Source organism: Mustela putorius, unplaced genomic scaffold (genome assembly GCF_011764305.1).
Source record: "Mustela putorius furo isolate JIRA1106 unplaced genomic scaffold, ASM1176430v1.1 tig00004041_pilon_pilon_pilon, whole genome shotgun sequence".
NCBI classification, from domain to species: Eukaryota; Metazoa; Chordata; class Mammalia; order Carnivora; family Mustelidae; genus Mustela; species Mustela putorius.
The window spans coordinates 683,476-704,206 of record NW_025422176.1 but is presented as its reverse complement, the minus strand read 5'-3'; the positions used below and the strand labels follow the sequence as shown (position 1 = coordinate 704,206).

Sequence of the window (20,731 nt, the reverse complement as noted above, 5' to 3'; positions counted from 1 at the left end):
ACGCTGTTGGTGGGAAGGCAAGCTGGTATAACCACTCTGGAAAACAGCATGGAGGTTCCTCAAAAAGCTGAAAATAGAGCTACCCTACGACCTAGCAGTCGCACTACTGGGTATTTACCCCAAACATACAAATGCTGTGATCTGAAGGGGCAGCTGCTCCCCAATGTTTATAGCAGCAATGTCCACAATAGCCAAGCTATGGAAAAAGTCTAGATGTCCATCAACAGATGAATGGATCAAGAAGATATGGTATATATACACAGTGGAATACTATGAAACCATTAAAGAAATCTTGCCATTTGCAATGACCTGGATGGAACTAGAGGGTATTATGCTGAGTGAAATAAGTCAATCAGAGAAAGACAACTTATCATATGATCTCCCTGATATGAGGAATTTGAGAAACAAGACAGCGGATCATGGGGGAAGAGAGGAAAAATGAAACAAGACAAAACCAGAGAGAGAGAGATGAACCATAAGGGACTCAATCTCAGGAAACAAACTGAGGGTGGCTGGAGTGGGGGGTGGATAGGGTGGCTGGGTGATGGACATTGGGGAGGGTATGTACTATGGTGAGCTCTGAATTGTGTTAAGACTGATGAATCACAGACATATACCCCTGAAACAAGTAATATATTATATGTTAATTAAAAAAAAGAAAGAAGAGAGAGAGCAAGACTGTCCAGGGACACGTACTGATAGTGTCCCAGTTAACATAAGCACACCTGAGACAACTCACTTTGGTTTCAAATTCTGACTTGTCCTCTTCTCTGTGGTTCTCAGTTTGCTCCTCTGTCAAATGGAGGTAATGACAGTACCGACCCCAAAAGGTTTGTGAATGTTCCTATGTGCAAAATACTTATAGTCCCAGGCATGTGGAACTTGGTGTGTTTTAAGAGTAGCTATTATTTATGCCAGCGCTAGTCCTGTGGAAATTGACAGGACAGCAGGGTGCACAGGAAGAGGTGGGTCCGGCGGAAGACGGGGAGGACACCGCTGCCGCTGGCCCACGCTGCAGGCCAGAGCAGGGATGGCCCCCCTGCGCCCTCAGAGGAAAACAGACGGCCTCCAGGGGGCTGGAGAAGGAACACAGTCTGCAGAGAGGCGGGCCCACGACGCTTACGGACACCGGATGTATGTGTCTCCTGTCTACCTCCTCCTACCAGAATGTGACTCAGGGACAGCAGAAATGCTTGAATTCTCCATTACCAGCCTATCCTAGAGAACACCCGGCACACGGCCGTCAGTTGTCCAGGAAGGACAACGCGGAAGGGAAGCTGAGAGAGATTCTGGATGTTGTCATTTTCCTTCCTCCGCGTCTCGGTGCCCCCACCCCTCACTCCCTGGTTTCCTTCCTCTAAGTGTGAGATGCTCCTGCATTCGAGGCCATAGGGAAAGGGCCAATGAAGGAGAAGAAACAGAAAATAGTGAAGAGGCACACCCTGCAGAGGAGGCGAGAGGGGACGGAGCCCTCTCTCATGTCTCGGGTAAGCTCGTTCGCCCAGCAAACCCCTCTCCTACACCTACTGTCATGTTAGGACTTAGTGCCTGCTCTCACCCACCTCCCTCTGCAGGGAGGGTCCGGAAACACCACTCGGTCACCAAAAGAATGAAGCTTACCTTCATGTTGTGATTAAGAAAGTCCTCCCGACATATCTTAAGTTGGGAGGATGATGAGAGGGTTGTATGTTCTCAATAATGCATGTGCACATGTGTGTCTCTTCATATCACACAGAACATTCCAACAAGGATTCAAAAAAGAAACTGCCCATAGCAGTTGCTCCTCAGGGAGAGAAGTGGGAAGGGGAGGTTTCTGGAATGGAAGCGAGCTAATTTTGCATTGTATACCATTTTGTTTTATCGGCTATTTGGCCATATACACTAATTACTGTTTTCATGTTTAGAGTAGTATTAAAAATATTTGGGGACAAACCAAAAATATTTTTTACATTCTTTCCTAATTATAGAACACCACATTCTGGGAAATGACGATTCCTAGGATTCCATCATTCAGATATAACCACTGTTAGCGTTTTAGCAGATATTCTATTATTTCCAATGTACATAACCTCTTTTTATCCCACCAGATACTGGTGTTTTGTATCCTCAGTGTTTTTTTTTAAATACTTAACCATCTGTTGGGGGCAGTTGCTCACATCATTAAAATAGATTTCTGATTACAATGGCCGTGGTAGAGCTATCCCCTACCGTATTTAATCAAACACATTTTTGGACATTAGGTTATTGAGTCTTCTAGTCATTATAAATAACGCTGTAATAAACATCTTGTAGCTACACCTCAGATTACTTCCTTAATGAAAATTCTTTGATACGAAATTGCTGAAAGGATAGATGTGTCTATTTTAATCTATATAAACACAGAGGAAAATGTTTATGCTATATTCAGAGAAAGGCAAGATATAAAATAGTATGACTCATTTCTGCACAGCCATATGTGGGTGTGTATGTAGGTGTATGTGTATAGACACACACACAATACACAGTTCATATACAAATGTATATCAGTATGATTTAAAGACTGAGAAGATACATACCAAGAAGTTAATCCTTTGCTCAGGGTGTGGGGGTGGGATCTGGGGTAATTTTTTACTTTCTTATTCCTGTTCCTTCTAAAATGTGTACTGTAGTGGATACTGTGGTGCCCCCTCGCCCCTGCTCTCTGCTCCAGCACCAAACCACTCCCGCCCCCAGCTTCTAGACACTTTCTAGAACTTATCCTCAACTGAAGGAGTAGCCTCGCCCACGGTCACACCGGCACGTCCAGTGGACATCGGCATCCAACGACTGGTCCATGCCAGCATGCAAAGGCCTGGTCTCTTAATCCCAGCTCTCGAGCCCCCACAGGATTAGCTGGGACCTTGGTTGTGATTGTATCACAGCCTGATTTCTCTCCCTCTGGCAGGTCCTGCTTTCTAGGTAAACCAACACACAACATCTAAAATAAACACTTACTCGCTAACGAGAAAAACTTTCAATATATTAAAAAAAAATCCTTAGAAAATGTCCTGCTTTTTTTGTCCTAGATGATTTTCTACTATGAAAAGTTGTCCGCTCTCCAAAGTGACCAACGAAATGCACTATGATATCTGCTCTCCTGGGTCATGTGGTGGTGGTGGGTAGGGGAAGGCACTGAAGGCAATTAATCTATTAGTTTTTTTTTGGTCTTCCAATAAATCCCCTTCCAGCGGTGCCTGACCCTGGCCAGCAGACATTTCCATAACCCACTTGCCACCTTACGTGTGTTAAATGACTTCTTATTGTCCTAAACTTGGAGATTTTAATCTCATCTATTAAGCCAGCAGGCCCAGTAATTCCCTGAATGCATTTTTATTGACTTTGTAAATCAGACTTCCCCACGTCAGGGACTGTGACCAGGAGAGAGGTGTTTATCTGTGAAATTGGCTGGACACAGACCATTGACTGTGATGATAACCAGTGATTTGTGGGGCCAGATAGACAAGCCACATGCACTAAGCAGATTAAAATATAACAAAACAAAAAGGTTCTATTACCAGGAATACTGGCAAAGGGCAGCAGGATGTTTGTGATAAAAGATAGAAAACAAACTAATTCCAAGTCTGGAAGGAAGCCCAAAACAGCGCTTTGCTCCCTCTTCGCTGAGCCAAAGAGAAAAGTGTGGGGCTGCTAAACACAGCTAAGTAAACCAATTTCTGAAAGCCCTTTAGCAAAAGTCAGAGGAAGCTTGGCATTTGCCCCGCCGGGGCCCATATTCATGATGTTGTGCACACTTGCCTGCCTCTTCCAGGAGGCAGGGCTTACAAAAGGTGCAGTGATGACCTTAAACAGCTTCTAAGAGGAAGGCGGTTCTGGTGGCCTTAATGCCCCTGAGGATGAAATCTAAACTGTCTGGCCTCTGCCTGCTGCTCTGACTCTGTCCTTCATCAGTGGTCTCCAGCCCCACTGCCTTCTTGCTGTCATTTCCAGCACCACTAACACTTCCTGTCTTCAGGGCCTTTGCACTTGCTATTCCTTTTGCCTGTAATGCTCTTACATCAAACACTTCCAAGTCCAGCTTATCCATTTGACTCAGGTCTCTGGACAGATGTCACCTCTTCACAGATGCTCCCCTGGTCTCTCAAATCTGCAATGCACCCTGCCCCCACCACTCTCAATTTCTCCATTAGCTAGTGTTTCTATTCACGGCGGTATTTACTGTGAACTGTCATCATATTATTTATTCATTTATTTTTTAAATAAATGTTTGTGGAGGATCTACAATAACCCAGGCATCATGCTGGGTACCGGTTCTTATACAGATCATACGATATATATGTAATCCACTATCAAATTTAAGGTGCCGCTTAGCAACAGTGTCCGTACAGTTATTGGAAAGAGGTGTAAGTTTCTCTTCTATAGTAAACCAGGAGATTATTATTTTGTGACCCAGTTGTGGCCAATGGGATGTGCACTTACATGATGTTTACGTTTTCCAAGAGTCTAGAGCAGTGTTGTCCAGTAGAAATAACATGTGAGCCACATACATAATTTCAAATTTTCTAGAAGGCGTATTTTTAAACATTTATTTATCTGAGAGAGAAAATACAAGTGGGTGGGGCAGAGGGAGAGGGAGAGGAAATCTCAAACAGATTTTTTAATTTAAGTTTAAACTAAATAAAATTAAATACAAAACTCACTTCCTCAGTTTCACTAGTCACAGCTCAGGTGCTCGACGGCCGCACAGGGCTAGCAGCTACCATGGTCGATCCCAGAAAGGACAGGCATGAGTGCCCTGTGCCTTCCCTCCTCCCACTGACTGGGAGGTGGTAACAATCAGAAGTCCAACTTGGACCATAGACGGAAACCACATGTGAGTGTTGACAAAACCACCCTTCCAACCTGTAGACAACTAGTGAGAAAGAAAGCCTCTGTATTTTTAGGTCCCTTTTGTTGCAACAGCTGAGCCTAAGTAATATATCCATGGAGAATGGTACCTCCTGGTCCTAGCTTCATTTCTAAAACATTTATTATTATTAATAATACCATCAGTACTAGTATGTCTCAGCTTATATTTTCCTTGGGGCATTACATCAAGCATTCCTCACTATCTCAGCTTGTTATTTCAGCAAACTTTCAACTTTGGACTCCAGTAGGAGCTCAGGGTGGGCAGAGACTGCCTGGCTCAGGCTCCACCACTCTGAAGGTTAAGTATATGCATCAACTTGACCGGGCCTCAAGATGCCCACACATTTGGTCAAGCATTACTCTGAGTGGGATATTTGGCAAGGGTATTTCTGGATGAGATTAACATCTGAATGAGTAGACTGTCCTCCCTAAGGTTGGTGGGCCTCATCCAATCAGTTGAAGGGCTGGACAGAACAAAAGGGCTGACTACAGACGGAATTCCTCCTGCCTGCCTGACCAGGAGCTGGGATATTGGTTCTCTCCTCTCTTCAGACTCTGAAACATTGGCTCTTTCTGGGTATCCTGCCTGCCAGCAGCATCACCTTTACCAGCTCCCCAGCTTACTGACTGATGATAGGGACTTGTCAGCCTCTGTAATCATGTCAGTCAGCTATTCATTACAATAAACCAATCTCTGTCTCTCTCAGACAGGGCTCCATCCTCTCCTGCTTCATCTGGAAGACAAGCGTCTTCATTATATGTTGTATCTCCACTTCTTTGACCTTTTCCCTCTGGAGAGGAGAGGGAGATGAGGGAGAGAGAGCGGGGAGACGGGAAGAAGAGGGACAGAGCGAGAGAGAAAGAGAGATCCTACTGGTTCTGTTTCTCAGGAGAACGCTGACCAATGTAACCACTAACTGGCTGTGTCACCTCTGTGCTTCAGTTTCCTCAGCTGAAAAACGGGAGAAATGATCATCCCCCACTAACTGTCAGTTATTCTTGTTTTTTTTTTTTTTAATCACCACAACACAAGGACTGTGGCGCACTGCTGGGGGCGGGGACTCCCCCATGCCAGCACGTATGGGGGGGGGCATTTCACACGTAGGGTCTCCAGCTGTGTTTGGCCCTCAGCGCACAGGGCAAGGCCTAACCCCTCCCTCTCTTGCTCCCCTCAGCAGCTGGTGTGCTTCGGACCCACATTACCACCTCCTCTTGGCCCCTAAGTTAGCTGGGTCCTCTTAGAATCGACCCTGCCCTCCATTTCAGAGAGAAACGATGGCTTCCAGGCATGAACTTGTTAATTAATTTTGTTTCATCTGTTCATGCTTTTGATCCTGCGCGCTCTCCCTCCTCAGGGACACTGGCTCCACATTAACTCTTCTCTCTGTCCTGGACTGCCAGCCTCAGAACTCGTGCCTGGGGCCATCTGAGTGTTAAAAGCCTCTCTCTCTGTCCAGCCTCTTCCTAGCACACCCTTGTCCTCTCTCCGTCCCAGGACTCCTCACAAACATGGCCTCGGCCCCTACCATTTCACATACTGACTAGCGCTCCCTCTGAAGGAGCTAAGGAAAGGGAACGAGCCAGGCAGATTGCTAGGGAAGAAGATTCCAGACGGAGGATCAACGTGCACAGGCTCCCAGGTGTGCTTGGCTTGGCTGAGGAACATCAAGCCCCGTGTGGAGGGTGAGCACGGGGGCAAGGGACCGGGGGCTGAAGCTGGGCCCACATGGGGCAGGGAGTTGGCTTCGGCTCTGAGTGAAGTGCGGAGCCACTGAAGGCCATCGAGCAGAGGAGTCACGTCTAACTACCTACATCTGAAAAGGCTCCTTTTGCAGAGAAGTGAGAGCCGAGACAGGAGACCCATCAGAAGGCAGATACAATAAGCTTTGTCCTTTCTCACCTGCCACGTGCCCTGCCCTCGGCTACCTGCCTTCCCTTCCAGGGCTGTCATGGGCCTCAGGTTTAGTATTTTGGCCTAAACTTGTTCCCCAAATTGCCAAGGTAAGTACATAAAAGAATTATAGCAGGAAGGTGTGAGAGAGATGTAGCAAGTGAGTCAAATTCCTGTCCACCGTAGCTGGCAGTCAGCAGGGAGCGCGCATGTTCATAAGGAGCACAGCTGTTTTTGCGTTGTTTGTTTAGCTGTAATATGGAGGTGACCGCCAGAAGAAACAGTTTAAAAGGGTTAAGATTGGTTGCTTCTGAGAATCAGGATTTCAAGCGGGAAGCTGCAGGGCAAGAATACTGTTTTCCATTGAAAGCTATTTTGTGCTGTTTCTTTGTCTCCGGCTCTGTTGTTAAAGCGAGCGTGTGCTCTTCCAAGCTAGCATTCTTCAGCACAAGACTTATTATATCCTCTTGTGTTCAACCGGTGGTTACATTTCTTTCTTTGTTTGGGTTTAAAAAACTCCCTGTATTGGCATTATAATGTTGATCTTGCTATAAATTTTTTAAAGAGCTTCAGCAAAACAGAAATGTTTTAGCTCCCCAATGACACTGCCTGTGAACACCGTTTGTTTTTGTTTCCCACAGCATTTTGAATGAAAGAACTTAGTATTTCAGATCAAGTGAGCTGTTTACATGTTTGGGGTTTCTCTGACATAGACCGCGGCACCTGTGTCTGACAGCTATAACATGGAGGCCATCACGGAGAGCTAATTGGCACGGTTTCCAATTATTAAGCTGCTTATGAAATATCCATGCAAAACCAAATCAATCTTGGCTGGCTCCACGTTGCCTGAAGTCCAAGGCATGGAATAAGTGGTTTTTGTAATCTGGACCTAGTCGCTCTTTCCTATGTCACTCCCTGCAAGCCCTGTCCCCCCTGGGCGCCCTCCTCCTGCCCACCTCCTCACTCTGAGTATTCAGCACTCTGGACAGCACTTCCTCGCCACTGTGACTCTGTGCGGGTTCCTCCTCCAGGTGATCTCACCTTTCAAGGACTAACTTGAACATGACCTGATCAGGGATATGTCTTTCTACTGCTAGACCTACTGCCACTGCCACTGCCCCCTGTGTTGGCTGGTTCCCTAAGCTCTTCTTCTATCAGGCTTAAGAGCCTTGGGAATCTTGGGGACTGCCACGGACATACTCCATCTCTGAAGGCCAGGAATGAGTGGGAAGCTCCGAGCTCCCCTCCCTGTGGTCCCCCAGCAGGCGAGCGCTCTCACTCCCACACAGCAGACATCTTCATGGGACATCTCTGCTTCCATCAGGAATGCCCTAGTGGGCCCAGTGCCAGAGACACAAACTAATAGGAAGAGACATCATAAAAGAAATGACAACAGTGTTTTGGGTGCTTGAAAAGAAGACGAGCAGTGTGACGGGACAACGTAAGGAAGGATGACCGAACGGGGGAGCAGAGAGAGCTGAAAGGAAGTGGGGTTTGTACTGGTACCTCAACTCTGTGTAGCAGTTTGACAGGACAGGGGGTGATGGAAGAAGGAGTGTGTTCCAGCGGACATGACGGCACGTGCAGAAGTCCAGGAGGGCTGGGGATGGAGTCAGTGGACTGCAGTGGCACAGGCACGAGGGAGCAGGGGACAGCAGAAGACACAGAGCTACCCAGAGCCAGCTCATTGAAGGCCTGGCCAGTCAGCTTCCTGGCAAGGGGGGCTGGACTTTGTTCTAAAGTAACAGGGAGGGGCATCTGGGTGACTCAGTGGGTTGAGCGACAGACTTCATGGCAGACTTCCGCTCAGGTCGTGATCTCAGCATCCTGGGATCGAGCCCCTCCTCGAGCCCCATGTCAAATTCCACACTCAGGGAGTCACCTGCTTTCTCTCCCTCTGCCCCTTCCCCGGCTTGTGCTCTCTCTCACTTGCTCTCTTAAATAAATATCTTTTTTAAAAATTTAAAAAATAACACAAGAGGGAGCAGTGGAAGGGTTTTAGGCAGGTGGGGAGGGGCCCAACATGACCAAAGCGGTGCTTCTTCATTCCTCTTTTCTTTTTTTTTAAAGGGTTATACTGTCGGGGTACCTGGGTGGCTCAGCTGGTTAAACATCCAGCCTTGGGTTCAGCTCAGGTCATGGTCTCAGGGTCCTGAGATCGAGACCCAGTCAGGCTCTGTTCAGCACAGAGTACTTGAGATTCTCTCCCTCTCCCACTCTGTCCCTCCCTTCACTTGTGCTCTCTCTAAAATAAAATCTTTTTAAAAAAGGGTTTTACTTTAATTCCACATGAGAATAGGAAACAAAAAAATATGAAGATTTTCAAGTTGTAAAATCTTATAGGATGTACAGACATGTTTCCTGGCCTGTTGTATGTTTTTTCTCACATCCTTATGGGTATTCATGTTTATCTGATTTTAACATTTATTTATTTATTTATTTGAGAGAGACAGAGAGGGACAGAGCAGGGAAGGGCAGAGGAGAGACAGAAACCCAAGAAGACTCCCCACTGCATGCAGAGCCCAATGAGGGACTTGATCTAATGACCCTGATATCATGACCTGAGCCAAAACCAAGAGTCAGGCACTCAACTGACTGTGCAACCCTGGCACCCCTATTTTTTTTTTAAGATTTTCAATTTAGGGGCACCTGGGTGGCTCAGTGGGTTAAAGCTTCTGCCTTCAGCTCAGGTCATGATCCCAGGGTCCTGGGGTCAAGCTCTGCATCAGGCTCCCTGCTTGGCAGGGGGCCTGCTTCCCCTGCCCCCTGCCTGCTCCTCTGCCTACTTGTGATCTCTGTCTGTCAAATAAATAAATAAAATCTTTTTTCTTAAAAAAGATTATTAATTTATTCATTTATTTTAAAGAGAGAGAGAGAGTGCATGTGCAAGCTGGACAGGGACAGAGGGAGAGGGAGAGAGAGAATCCCATGCAGACTCCCTGATGAGCACGAAGCCCAATGCAGGGCTTAATCTTACAACCCTAAGATCACATCCTGAGCCAAAACCAAGAGTCGGACACTCAACTGACTGAGCCACCCAGACACCCTGCACTCACGTTTATTAATAATTTTAATTATAAGGTAACATGTAGGGCGCCTGGGTGGCTCAGTGGGTTAAGCCGCTGCCTTCGGCTCAGGTCATGATCTCAGGGTCCTGGGATCGAGCCCGCATCGGGCTCTCTGCTCAGCAGGGAGCTTGCTTCCTCCTCTCTCTCTCTATGCCTGCCTCTCTGCCTACTTGTGATCTCTGTCAAATAAATAAATAAAATCTTTAAAAAAAAATAAGGTAACATGTAGATATTGTAATGGAGATTTTTATAAATTTTTTAAATTGTGCTGTGACATTAATTATAGGTATTACAACAGGAAACACAGAAAAGACAAATACAAGAGTCACCTCAGGGCTTGCCAGGAGACCAGAGATAACCACCGTTTTCCCGGGCACAGATGCACAGAGCCACATAAACCCACACTAGCCACCTGACATCGCTCAGTGCTCTGTGTGTAACTCGCTGTGCAATCTACTTTTGTCACTTCACAAATACCCTCCTCATCATTTTGTCATTAAGCATGTTATTCAAAAACTTCACACGGGGAATGTTCACGTGGGAATTCTATTGTGGTTTTCTATTGCTCACGTAGTAATTCTCAATTCAGAAACCACAGGAAAAAAGAAAAGTCTCAAACATAAAAGTCAGTCGTCACCAGGTAACCAGTTTAAGTGAATGTCTCTTATTTCTTATATATCTGTTAATTTCTAAGAAAAACTCAGGTTTGTTTTCTGGGGTTTTGTTTTGTTTTTTAGAATGGGAAAGAAAAATACATTCGTCTTGGAAATAAACATTGCCCTTGTCATTTGGTAGCCGCTTTTCCTTTAGCAGTGTGTCGTGCACATGTCTCCAGGTTTGGTAAACATCTCTATGCAGAGCTGGAAGATGCTGGATGTCTACCCTCCACTTTCATCAAGAGCCAGCCTTACCGAACCTCTCTTGTCGCTCTTAACCTCAAGAGCTCTCACTGCTAGTTCTCAGGGCTGAAACGGGCAGGACAAAAATGCTCCTTTGTTTGAAGCTGCATCTCAAGAACTCCGGCGTGGATTCCTGGTTCCCTCAGCCCTGCCAAATGCTAGTGATCTGCCCGTGAACCTCCTGGTGAAACCGGAGCGATGCCCCTCCCAGAACACGGTGCTTCTCCCTCCGCTCGACGTCCATTTACGTTCACGCATTTTTTCAATCCGGCACCTACTATGTTATACAAAAAGTTAGTTTTCTCTATTTCCTTAGTTATCACTATTTAAAGAAAAATTTTTATTCACACCCTACCTTTGACACCAGGTTGGTGTCAAAGGAATCAAGTTAGAGTTTCAAGAACAAAGATATAATGCTGGGTAACAAGCACATGCTCCGATGTTGAAGATGGAGTGTGAGGTGTTATGGCAAGAAGAGGACCATCAGGAGGGGGTGTTTATGGGATGGTCATGGAAAGCTTCCTGGAGGAAGGGACAGCTCCCCTGAGACAGCTACTGGTCTCCCAACATCATTAATAACTGTCTAATTGCCTCTTTTCAACCCAAAGGACTCTCTTCAGTCTTTGCTCTGTGTGATTTCTCTGTAGGACTTGACAGTGCCCCTTGCTCACTACTTCATTCATTCGGTTATTTACCAAATATTTATTGAGAATATTCATTATGTGCTGAGGATGGGGACACGATGGTGGGTCCTTGCTTTTTGTGGTACTTCTCTTGATTCCACGCCTGTGACCCTTCATCCTCACTCTTTTTCATGAATTCGTTTTCCTTTCTTCTATCAGCCCAGGTCCCTGTCCCCCACGGTCCCCCAGCAACCTTAGTTATTTCAGTGACTTTGAGAAGTCGCCAATGATCCATAAATCTCAATCTCTAAATGCATCTTTTCTCCTAGTCTCCATAGTACACTTCCAGTGGTTTCCTGGATATTTGACATGGGGCTGGGTGGGGGGGAGTTTTGTCTACTCTGTGCCAAGCCCTATACTAATTACTGGAACTAGAAGGCAAAATCCATCCTCTCAGAAGCTCACAGTCAAGTGGAAAGTTAAGTCTACCTAGCTCAAGTACATGTTGGGCTGGCAGGAAGGGCTACCAAAGATGGCGAAAGTTCCCGCCACAAGACCTGAGCTCGGACAGGAGAACAAAGGCCCAAGCAGGAATCTGAGACCCCCGCCCCGGGCTCCTGTGGACCAATGGGATCCCGATGAGCAGGAGGGATATCCAAATAAGGGAAACTTGCCAAAAGACCCCTGAGCTTTCCCCAAGACCCCTTAAAAGCCCCCTCCTCCCTGCCTTGGGCGCGACTTCCCCCACTCTGCTTGCCCACCTCCTCCCGGTGCGACTTTCCCGGCTCCCCTTCACCTGGGCCCTGAAACCTCACCGGAGAGAACCTTTAATAAACCTTGCCTTACACGCACTTTGCCTGGTGTTGTGCTTATCTCGCCGGAAAAACCTTACAGTACACTAAGCACTCGCCCAAACATGTATGGCACTGTCCACTCTAGAATATTTGACATGTGGTCTCTGACACGGCTCATGTGATAACACTGCCCAGGGGCTGTCTACACTGTGAGTAAGACCCTCTCCAGTTGAACAGTACACAACCTATACAACTTTACATGGTGGCTTCCAATGGACTCCATGTGGGGCTGAGAAATCATTGGCTAGAACTGTTGGCCCTGATGGCTCCCTTGACGGTTTCCCTGGTGATCATTCTCTGCTGGGCCAATGGGTTAAATATGGATTATGTTTCTCCACTTTGAAAATAGAGTCCTTTATGAGCAGAGTTCTGAAAATATCAGCCTCCTCCTCCCAATAAGAGAAGCAAAGGCCCAAAGGTTGTGAGACCCAACATTTAATCTTCCCTCTTTTCATCAGGGCCGCAAGTAAATGTAAATCATTGAAATAAAAGAATTTCTTCACAATCCAGACCCAAGGTCGTAAGCAGGTGAGCTACACCATCTATGTCATGTGCGACCTTGCAGAGAAGTATTTTGAATTTAGCTGCCAACTAATTCCATGTAAAAAATCCAGATGTTCAGCTTCTTTCGAAAAAAACAGAAGAGGAGGCAACACTGAGCCCACATTCCCACATGGCAACCGTCAGCCCTCAGCTGAGGTGTGGGGAAGCATCCCTTAGTTGGGGGCAGGGGTGCTGCTGAGGAGAGCTTGCTTTCCAATTCTCCTCAGCCCCACCTCTACCTATCACTTCCCTGACCTGGCTGGCCTCCCTCTGTCACCTCCCTGACCCTGGTAGTCAGTCATATTCACTTCAATTTAAAAAATTCTTTTCACCCAGAAATACCTTACTAATTATTTTATTGATTTGCAGAGTCCCATTTATTTATTGAATTTTCTAGTGATAACAAGTCTTGGCTACAAAATAAAAAATAAAAACCTTACAAGAGAATAGATTCCAAGAGCCGCTTTTCTCATTGCACACAAACAACCAATTAGTCCTGAGGGAACACCATTCCCCTCCCCTCGCTTCTCCCACAAAAGCCACCCAGCATTTTCAAAACTCATCTCTGATCTACCTCAGAATGAGCTCAGAGATCTCCCAGAGCTGGTACAATTAGTCTTCCCTCTGAGGCAGGACTCCCCTGCAGGGGGACAAGGCCATTTTCCATTAACCCTTTGTGACCTGAGCAGCCACTGATAAAGAAGAGATCTGACTCATAATGAGCCCGCTCACAAAAGAACTGCGAATCCACACAAGGTCTGGCATATTCCTCCGGAAAGGGTACCACCCATTAAAAAAAACAAAAAACAAAAAACAAAAAACCTTTCCAGTGAAGGAAAAGAGCAAGCATTCTTATTTCTTGTTTTGAGCAGGGTGAGCTGGTTTACCTTTTAGGAGAGGCTCTTTAGTGGTAGGATTCAAAATAAATTACGTCTATGTCCACAATTCTCGAGGATGTGAGCGTGGCTTTCTACCGCCTCCACTCACCGGTGGCTAACAGGGGGTACAGATGGGGAGCGGTTGTCCTGCCAGGTGCTTCAAGAAGTTTCTGCCCAGTACAGTGTAGACAGGCCCAGGTGAAAGGAGCTCTTTGAGGTCTGATACCTCCTCGGGACGGTGGGGTGTTGGGAAGTCACAGGGACAAGCTGGTAGGAACGCCACAGCCACCCTTTGTCCCTGAGTCAGAGGGGTGTGGGCTCCAGGCACCGGCAGGCTGAAACCCGGCTCCTGACCCCTTCCCAGATGCTTCTGCCCTCAAGAGCCTGCAGGACAGGCTCCCTTGGGCTAAGACCAACCTGAAGGGCTTCACGCATGGAGTGGGCCAGGGGAGGTCACCCTCCCACACCCTGTGAAGAAGGAAGGATCACCCAAGCAAGCAATGCATTTTCCTCCCTCAGACCCCACACACATACCTCACGCAAGTAGCTGGCTTTCACACAAGGAAAACAGCAAAAGAAACAAAACACCCTGGCTCGTTCAGAAGCAAACACACCCTCCGGGGCTCACATGAAGTGGGTCTGCTCTCCTCCCACGTCTTGGTGGATGTTCTTGAACCTACTCCCCCTCCCACCCTGCCCACCACCCCTTCCCGCAGCCTGAACAGTCTCTGCTTCCAGAGCTGCCACCCTCCCTACACATCTCTCCGGGGCTCCCCAGCTCTACAGATGAAGCCTGGGCCCGTAACTGGGACCCAGGCAACCCTTCTGACCTCATCTGGTACCTCTCACCATACCCACCCTCACCTCCTCTCTCCTCCCCTTCCCCCAAGCGCCATATTTTTATTTGTATTCTGATTCCTCAAACAGCTCAGGCTTCCTCCCACCCAAAGCCTTTGCACTCCCTCTGCCTGGCAAGCTCTTCCACCACCCACTCTGGCCTGCTTGGAGCCTATCCAGCCTATACAGCTCAATGCCACCTCTTCCAGGAAGCATGCCCTGACCTCCCTCCCCACTCCATTACACTGAGTTTGTAATGAGCCTTTCTTTGTGTTTATTCATCATTAGGTTAACACCTGATGATGACCCAATGGATTAAAGATCCCATGAGAGCAAAGAAAATGTCTGTAGCACTTTGACCGAAAACAGTGTAACTGAACCTATTTTCAAAGTAGAATTTAAGTGAAGATCGAGCTTAGAACCCAGCCTCCCGAGCTGAGGCAGAGATGGGCGATTGGATTTAAAAACCCAAACTCCGAACTCCTTAGCCAAGCCAATTCTCAACTAGTGATTGATAGAGTAAAGCCCTCCACCTACAGATCTGTGAGATCTTTTTATATTGGTGGAAAAGTTTCTGTCTTCCCTTAAAGACTGTGCTGTACACATTGTATAACGCATACACATTGTATGCCTGGACCCTAGATGTGCCATAGAGAGATTTGGGTTTGCTTCTGGTGCCTGTGACAAAGCCCCTTCCGTCGCACTCAGAGACTCTGTTCCTTCCATTATTCCTGACCTAGCCCTGCACCCATCCCACACGAGCTTCTGGGTCCCTAAAATTGATCACTGACTAGCAGTCTTCCGGGGTTTCCTTGTCTCTTCCTGGGGATCCCTCTTCAAAAATCTGGGCAAAGATGAGAAGCAGCATGAGGCATACAAAAATAGTGAACAGTTAAAGGAGGGGAACCTCTCTGTAAGGTCAGGGGAAATTCATTTCCTACCAAATAAGAAGAGGAGGAAGAAGGAAAGGCAGAAGTTAAGAGGAAGGGCAGGGGAAACACTGTTAAAATATATGATCCGTGATTTCCACAAGATCCAAGAAGTCTTTCTGATCTATGGAATGGGGACAAGTGGTCGCCACAAGAAATTAATTTTGGATTAGGACGTCTTATCTAAAGATGAAAAACAATTAAAATAATCAAGTTAGGCCACTTCAGAGGCAGCTCGTAGGAGACAAGGCCACACGGAGGGCAGAGTCGGCAGAGTGGAAGAAAAACTTGAGAAAATGCACTTCCTCTCCCACTAAACTCAGAGGAAATGGGAACGTGACAAAAATCACAAGAGAAAGCAAACCAAAAAAAAAAAAAGGTGGGGGTGCCTGAGTGGGTTAAAGTCTCTGCCTTCGGCTCAGGTCACGATCCCAGCGTCCTGGGGTCAAGCCCCGCATTGGGCTCTCTGCTCAGCGGGGAGCCTGCTTCCTCCTCTCTCTCCGCCTGCCTCTCTGCCTGCTTGTGATCTCTGTCTGTCAAATAAATAAATAAAATCTTAAAAAAAAAACAAAAGGTAGTAGAAGCGGACATACTGTAGAATAATGGAAGAAAAATTGGGGATCCAAATAAACGATTAAGAGTTTAAAAGTGGAGACTGGGCTTTAAATTCCTGTGAGTATCTAGGGGAAGCATCGTGTTGGTGCCAACATGGACTCCAGAACACGAAACAGCAGAAAACACTGAAGCCTTAGTTACAAAGCACGAAAGTCATGACCAAAGAATCCTATATCCAGGCAAGATGCAATCTGAGAAGAAGTCACCAGAAAGATTTTCTCGCCTTTTTTAAAGATTTTATTTATTTATTTGAGAGAGAGAGAACGAGCTAGGGAGAGCGGCAGAGGGAAAGACAGAAGCAGACCCCCCACTGAGCTTAATCACCTGAGCCACCCAGGCACCCCAAGCTTTTCTCAAACATACAAAGCCTCGTGCTGAATAAAATACGTACTCATGCTGGAAAAGATGCAACAGCAGTCAAATACTCACAAGTGGGGAAGCAGTGGCCAGCTGTGTGGTGTCCGTGGTAGCCAGTGGAATAGAAGTGGTAGCTCTGAACTGCAGTCTTGGTACGGCTACAACATTGATGCCCCCTCCGTCACCACCGCCAAAGTTGTCTTTCTATAATTAAAAAAGTGATGGGGTTAAATTCACAAAGTCTGGGGCAGGAAAAAGATCAAAAATGAAATTTCTCAGGGGCACCTGGGTGGCTCAGTGGGTTAAGCCGCTACTTTCGGCTCAGGTCATGATCTCAGGGTCCTGGGATCGAGTCCTGCATCGGGCTCTCCACTCTGCGGGGAGCCTGCTTCCCGCCACCATCCCCCCACCCCCGCCTGTCTCTCTGCCTGCTTGTGATCTCAATCTCTCTAATAAATAAATAAAATCTTTTTTAAAAAATGAAATTCCTCATCCTCCATAAAAAAGGAGAATTCCTTCTGAGATTGCAGTTCTGGAACTGACTCTGATGGTTTAATTCAAGGACATCTTTTCAAATCTCGAAGACAGCTACTAAGAAATTTAAAACCAAGGTGTATGCCTTCTAGCTCTTCACAAATATAAGAGAAATCAAAACAATTTATAGAGGAAAAAAGAAAACTAAAAAAGTAATTGAGGCACGTGGGTGGCTCAGTCAGTTACGTGTTTAACTCTTGGTTTGAGCTTAGGTCATGATCTCAGGTCCTGCGTTCATGCCCTGCCTCAGGCTCCACGCTCGGTGGGGAATCTGCTTGGATTCTCCCTCTTCCTCTGCTTCTCCCCCTGCTGGAACAACCCCCTCTCTCTAAAATAAATGAATAAATATTTAAAATAACAATAATCATAAAAAAGAAGACTTTAAACACAAAATGATGAAACAAGCAGGGTCATCGGTCGGAAAAAGGCTGTTGGCAGCATCCCAAAACAGTCTGTGAGGGCCCGTAGCTGGAAGGTGGCAGTAGGGATGGAGTCGTGGCCACGCCTGGAGATCACTGAAGAACTTGCACCTGATAACTGGATGGCCGACTGGACATAAGGTTGGGGAATGAAAGAGAAGGAAGAAATCAAGGATCCCAGGTTCGTAGCCTGGGTGACCAAAAGGATGAAAGACAGACTCATGGAGTGTCAGTCCAGCTTTGGATACATTAATCTGCTGTCCCTTGACATCTCGGCACACGTGCAGGCTGTGTAGATGGATGGCCTACGCAACAGAGTTCCCACTGCCGTAGGAGGAAAGGTCCACCCAGCCAACATTTTCACCATTTATGATACCTGGAGGGAGTTCTCAGCTCAGGACTTTATGAAGACCACAAAAAGACTGATTTAGAATTATACAGCCCCCACCAAGGAATGGGAACCATGTACTTTTCACTCCGAATGGAGGAATAACTAGAAACAACAAAGTACGGATGATTTATACCTGCAGCTCTGATTTCAGTCCCCGGGAAGGAAACCGTGAGGACCACGATGTCACACTCTGTTGCCCAGGCTTATTTTCAATTCTGACTCTACCATTTACTGGCTCTGATGCCTCAGTTTAATCACTGATACAACGAGGACAACATTATAGCCCGTCACTGGGCTGTTAGGAGGACTGACACGCATTAAGGGCTCAGACAATGCCTGGCACTCAGTGGGACCTGACCAACCACAGTTCCCGTCAAGATCCAACCTAGACTCTGCTCCACGGTTCCTTCATCCCAGCTTCACTGTTTAAGGTGGCTCTCCATCTTCCTGAGTCAAAAATTAGATCCGGGATCCCTTTTTACTGGCTTTGTTTTTCAGCTAAAATTCACTGAGCACTAACACAGTACCCGACACTTGTACCCCTGATGATCTAATCTCTATGACAACCCACTAGTTAGAAGCTGTTAGTGATCATTTTCAAGCGGCACGACTCAAGCACAGAGGGGTTGAGTAACTTGTCCAAGGTCACACAGCTGGTGGTGGACCAGGCGAACAGGCTTCTGAGCCAGTTGGTCTGCTCCGTCACAGACAGCAGTGTCTCCATCCTCCAGCCTTCTCTGCCATCGGATCTGCACACCCACCTCCACCTTGCTAAGCAAGATGCCCACTGCACCCCATACACAATAATGCTTGAGGTGCTTCTCTGAGTTATGCCGGCTCCCACAGACATCCTGATTGGTTGCAGGCAGGCATCCCTCCGTTTATGTGGATCTGTCATATGCGTGTCTGAAACGGTGGGGGCCTTCCACTTACGGTTCCTCTGATTCTCAACCCCATGCTCTGAATAATTTCCATACGGTGGAGGTGAGGATGAGTTCCAGACAAGGTGTGGTGTGACGTCTGGGCTGGAGACAGGCTGGGGTTGTGGGCGTACTCTGGGAACACAGCTGGAGGTGCCTGGCTGTGGGGCAGGCCAAGGTGTATCCGGTCACTGAAGCTGGGTGGCAGGAACACTGCAGGCAAAAGAGAAGCTATCTTGTCACTCTTGCCGGGAGCTCTGTTGAGAATCTCACTGTGTTACTAATCACTGAGCTAGAAGCCTGTCCCTAACTCAGCTGCACCCTTCCACAACCAGTGGCCACCAGAAATGGGATGTCTGCCAAGTAACAGTGTCCATCCCGCAGTCCCCTCACACAGGACAAGGGCCCTTAGGCATCAGAATCGAAGCAAAGTTGGGTCTGGTTGGATTGGCGCTAACTGGGCATTGCATGACATGGGCCCATGGTGGCATCTCTAACAGATGACTCAAGCGCTCTATTTCAATCCGTTCCAAGCTCTGCAGTGACAGTCGATTTTTTAAGCCTTGTCATCCTTCAGAGTCATTAAGTCAGCAGGCGCATTTGTCTGGCACCGAGACGCGGCTACGGCTTCACGAGGTTTAGCAGACGATCCATAAAAGGCATTTCTCTCCACTCTGCACCCGCCCACCTCCCACCCACACTGCTTCACATGCAAAAAAAAGAAGAAAGAAAACGGTACTGTCGCCCAAAAAATAAATAAATATAGGGTATGCCTTCGGTGCCCTGAATGTGGTACTGCACAAAGAATCTCAAAGACATCCAAGTTATCTCAGGACTTGAACTCAACAGGGGCAGTAGTGGCACGTGTCTGGTGTGTGTGCCAGGGTGTCCAGACGCTTACGAGCACTGGGATCTCCGGAAGTTCCTTGGCTCCCGTGAGCCTCAGTATCCTCATCTGTGACCTCGTGAGACCAGTAGCTCCCACCTCCGTAAATTTTCAACTGAATGACATGATGCATGCCAAATGCCTGCCTTGGGGGCAAGGGCACATCCCCATTAGCTATTCTCAGGAAAAAGCAGAGGGAGAGATTAACTGGATGAAAATTATCAACAAAAATCCAAATTCTCAAAAGGAAGCAAACAGAGTCAAGGAGAAGGTTCTGGGGTGGAGTAAAAGGTACGGTCTCTTGACAGCAGGATTCCCCAAGGTTTCTGGAGAAACTCTGGTGTTAAGTTCTTGCATGTTTAAAAAACAAAACTGAAAGCGTAGATTTCTGCCTACCTCACAAGCAGGGTGAAATGACCAAACTTGCTGCTCAGTGGATCTGAGCTCTCTAGAGGAAGGTATTACCTAAACAAAAGTTACTTTTTAATCTTTTTATAGGCAGCAAAGGCAAAAGACTTTCTTTGAACTTAATTACAGAGTCAGAACTGGCCCTGTTTCCAAGTCCCTCTTTGGCCTTATGAAAATGGAAGTCAGATTTCCCAGCAGGGCAAGAGAAAGGAAGGTTTCTTTAGTGGAGGACTGCGGGGCATTTCTCTTCCAGCCTCCTTCGGGCAAGAATCCCAGGTACTCAGACCTCCATTTAGAAAGCCTCAATGGGGAAAATAATAATCATATGTTTCCGTTCCTCCCAGATATTCGAGGGTCACGCAGGTATTAACTAATTAATTCTCCAAAGTCAGCAGAGAAAATTGCTTCCAAAGGTTTCTGAGCACTCTTGAAATGTAAATGAAGTCTCAACCCAAACTGTCCCCTCCACGCCTGAAGAATTCCAATCGAGATCCGTGTACCGGGAATAGAGGCGACACCTACCTGCAGGTCTCACCTCGGATGCTTCCTAGAGGGGACTCCCTGAACACTCTCTCCAGCACACTGGTGTGTCTGTCTCTTGTTTTCCATCCAACGTTTCTCATCAAGTTAAGCTGCCTTATGTCCCTGGGGTGCTTGCTTATCGGTTGATTTGTTCGTACATCCCAGCCAGAAGGTGAACTCCAACAGGATTTCTGTTCAGTGCTGTACCTCCAGCACTTTTTACCATGCACAGCACATAGTAGGTACTCAGTCACTTCTTGGTGAACAAATAAA

General features: G+C 47.0%; 1 long non-coding RNA gene across 1 annotated transcript in view; it reads right to left on the bottom strand.

Moving 5' to 3' along the window:
- LOC123389873 overlaps positions 1-20,731 on the bottom strand; it is a 101,866-nt gene that overhangs the window by 7,369 nt on the left and 73,766 nt on the right. Inside the window, exon 3 of the long non-coding RNA XR_006604548.1 lies at positions 16,451-16,582. This is a non-coding gene — a long non-coding RNA (uncharacterized LOC123389873). The remainder of the gene's footprint in view (positions 1-16,450; positions 16,583-20,731) is intronic.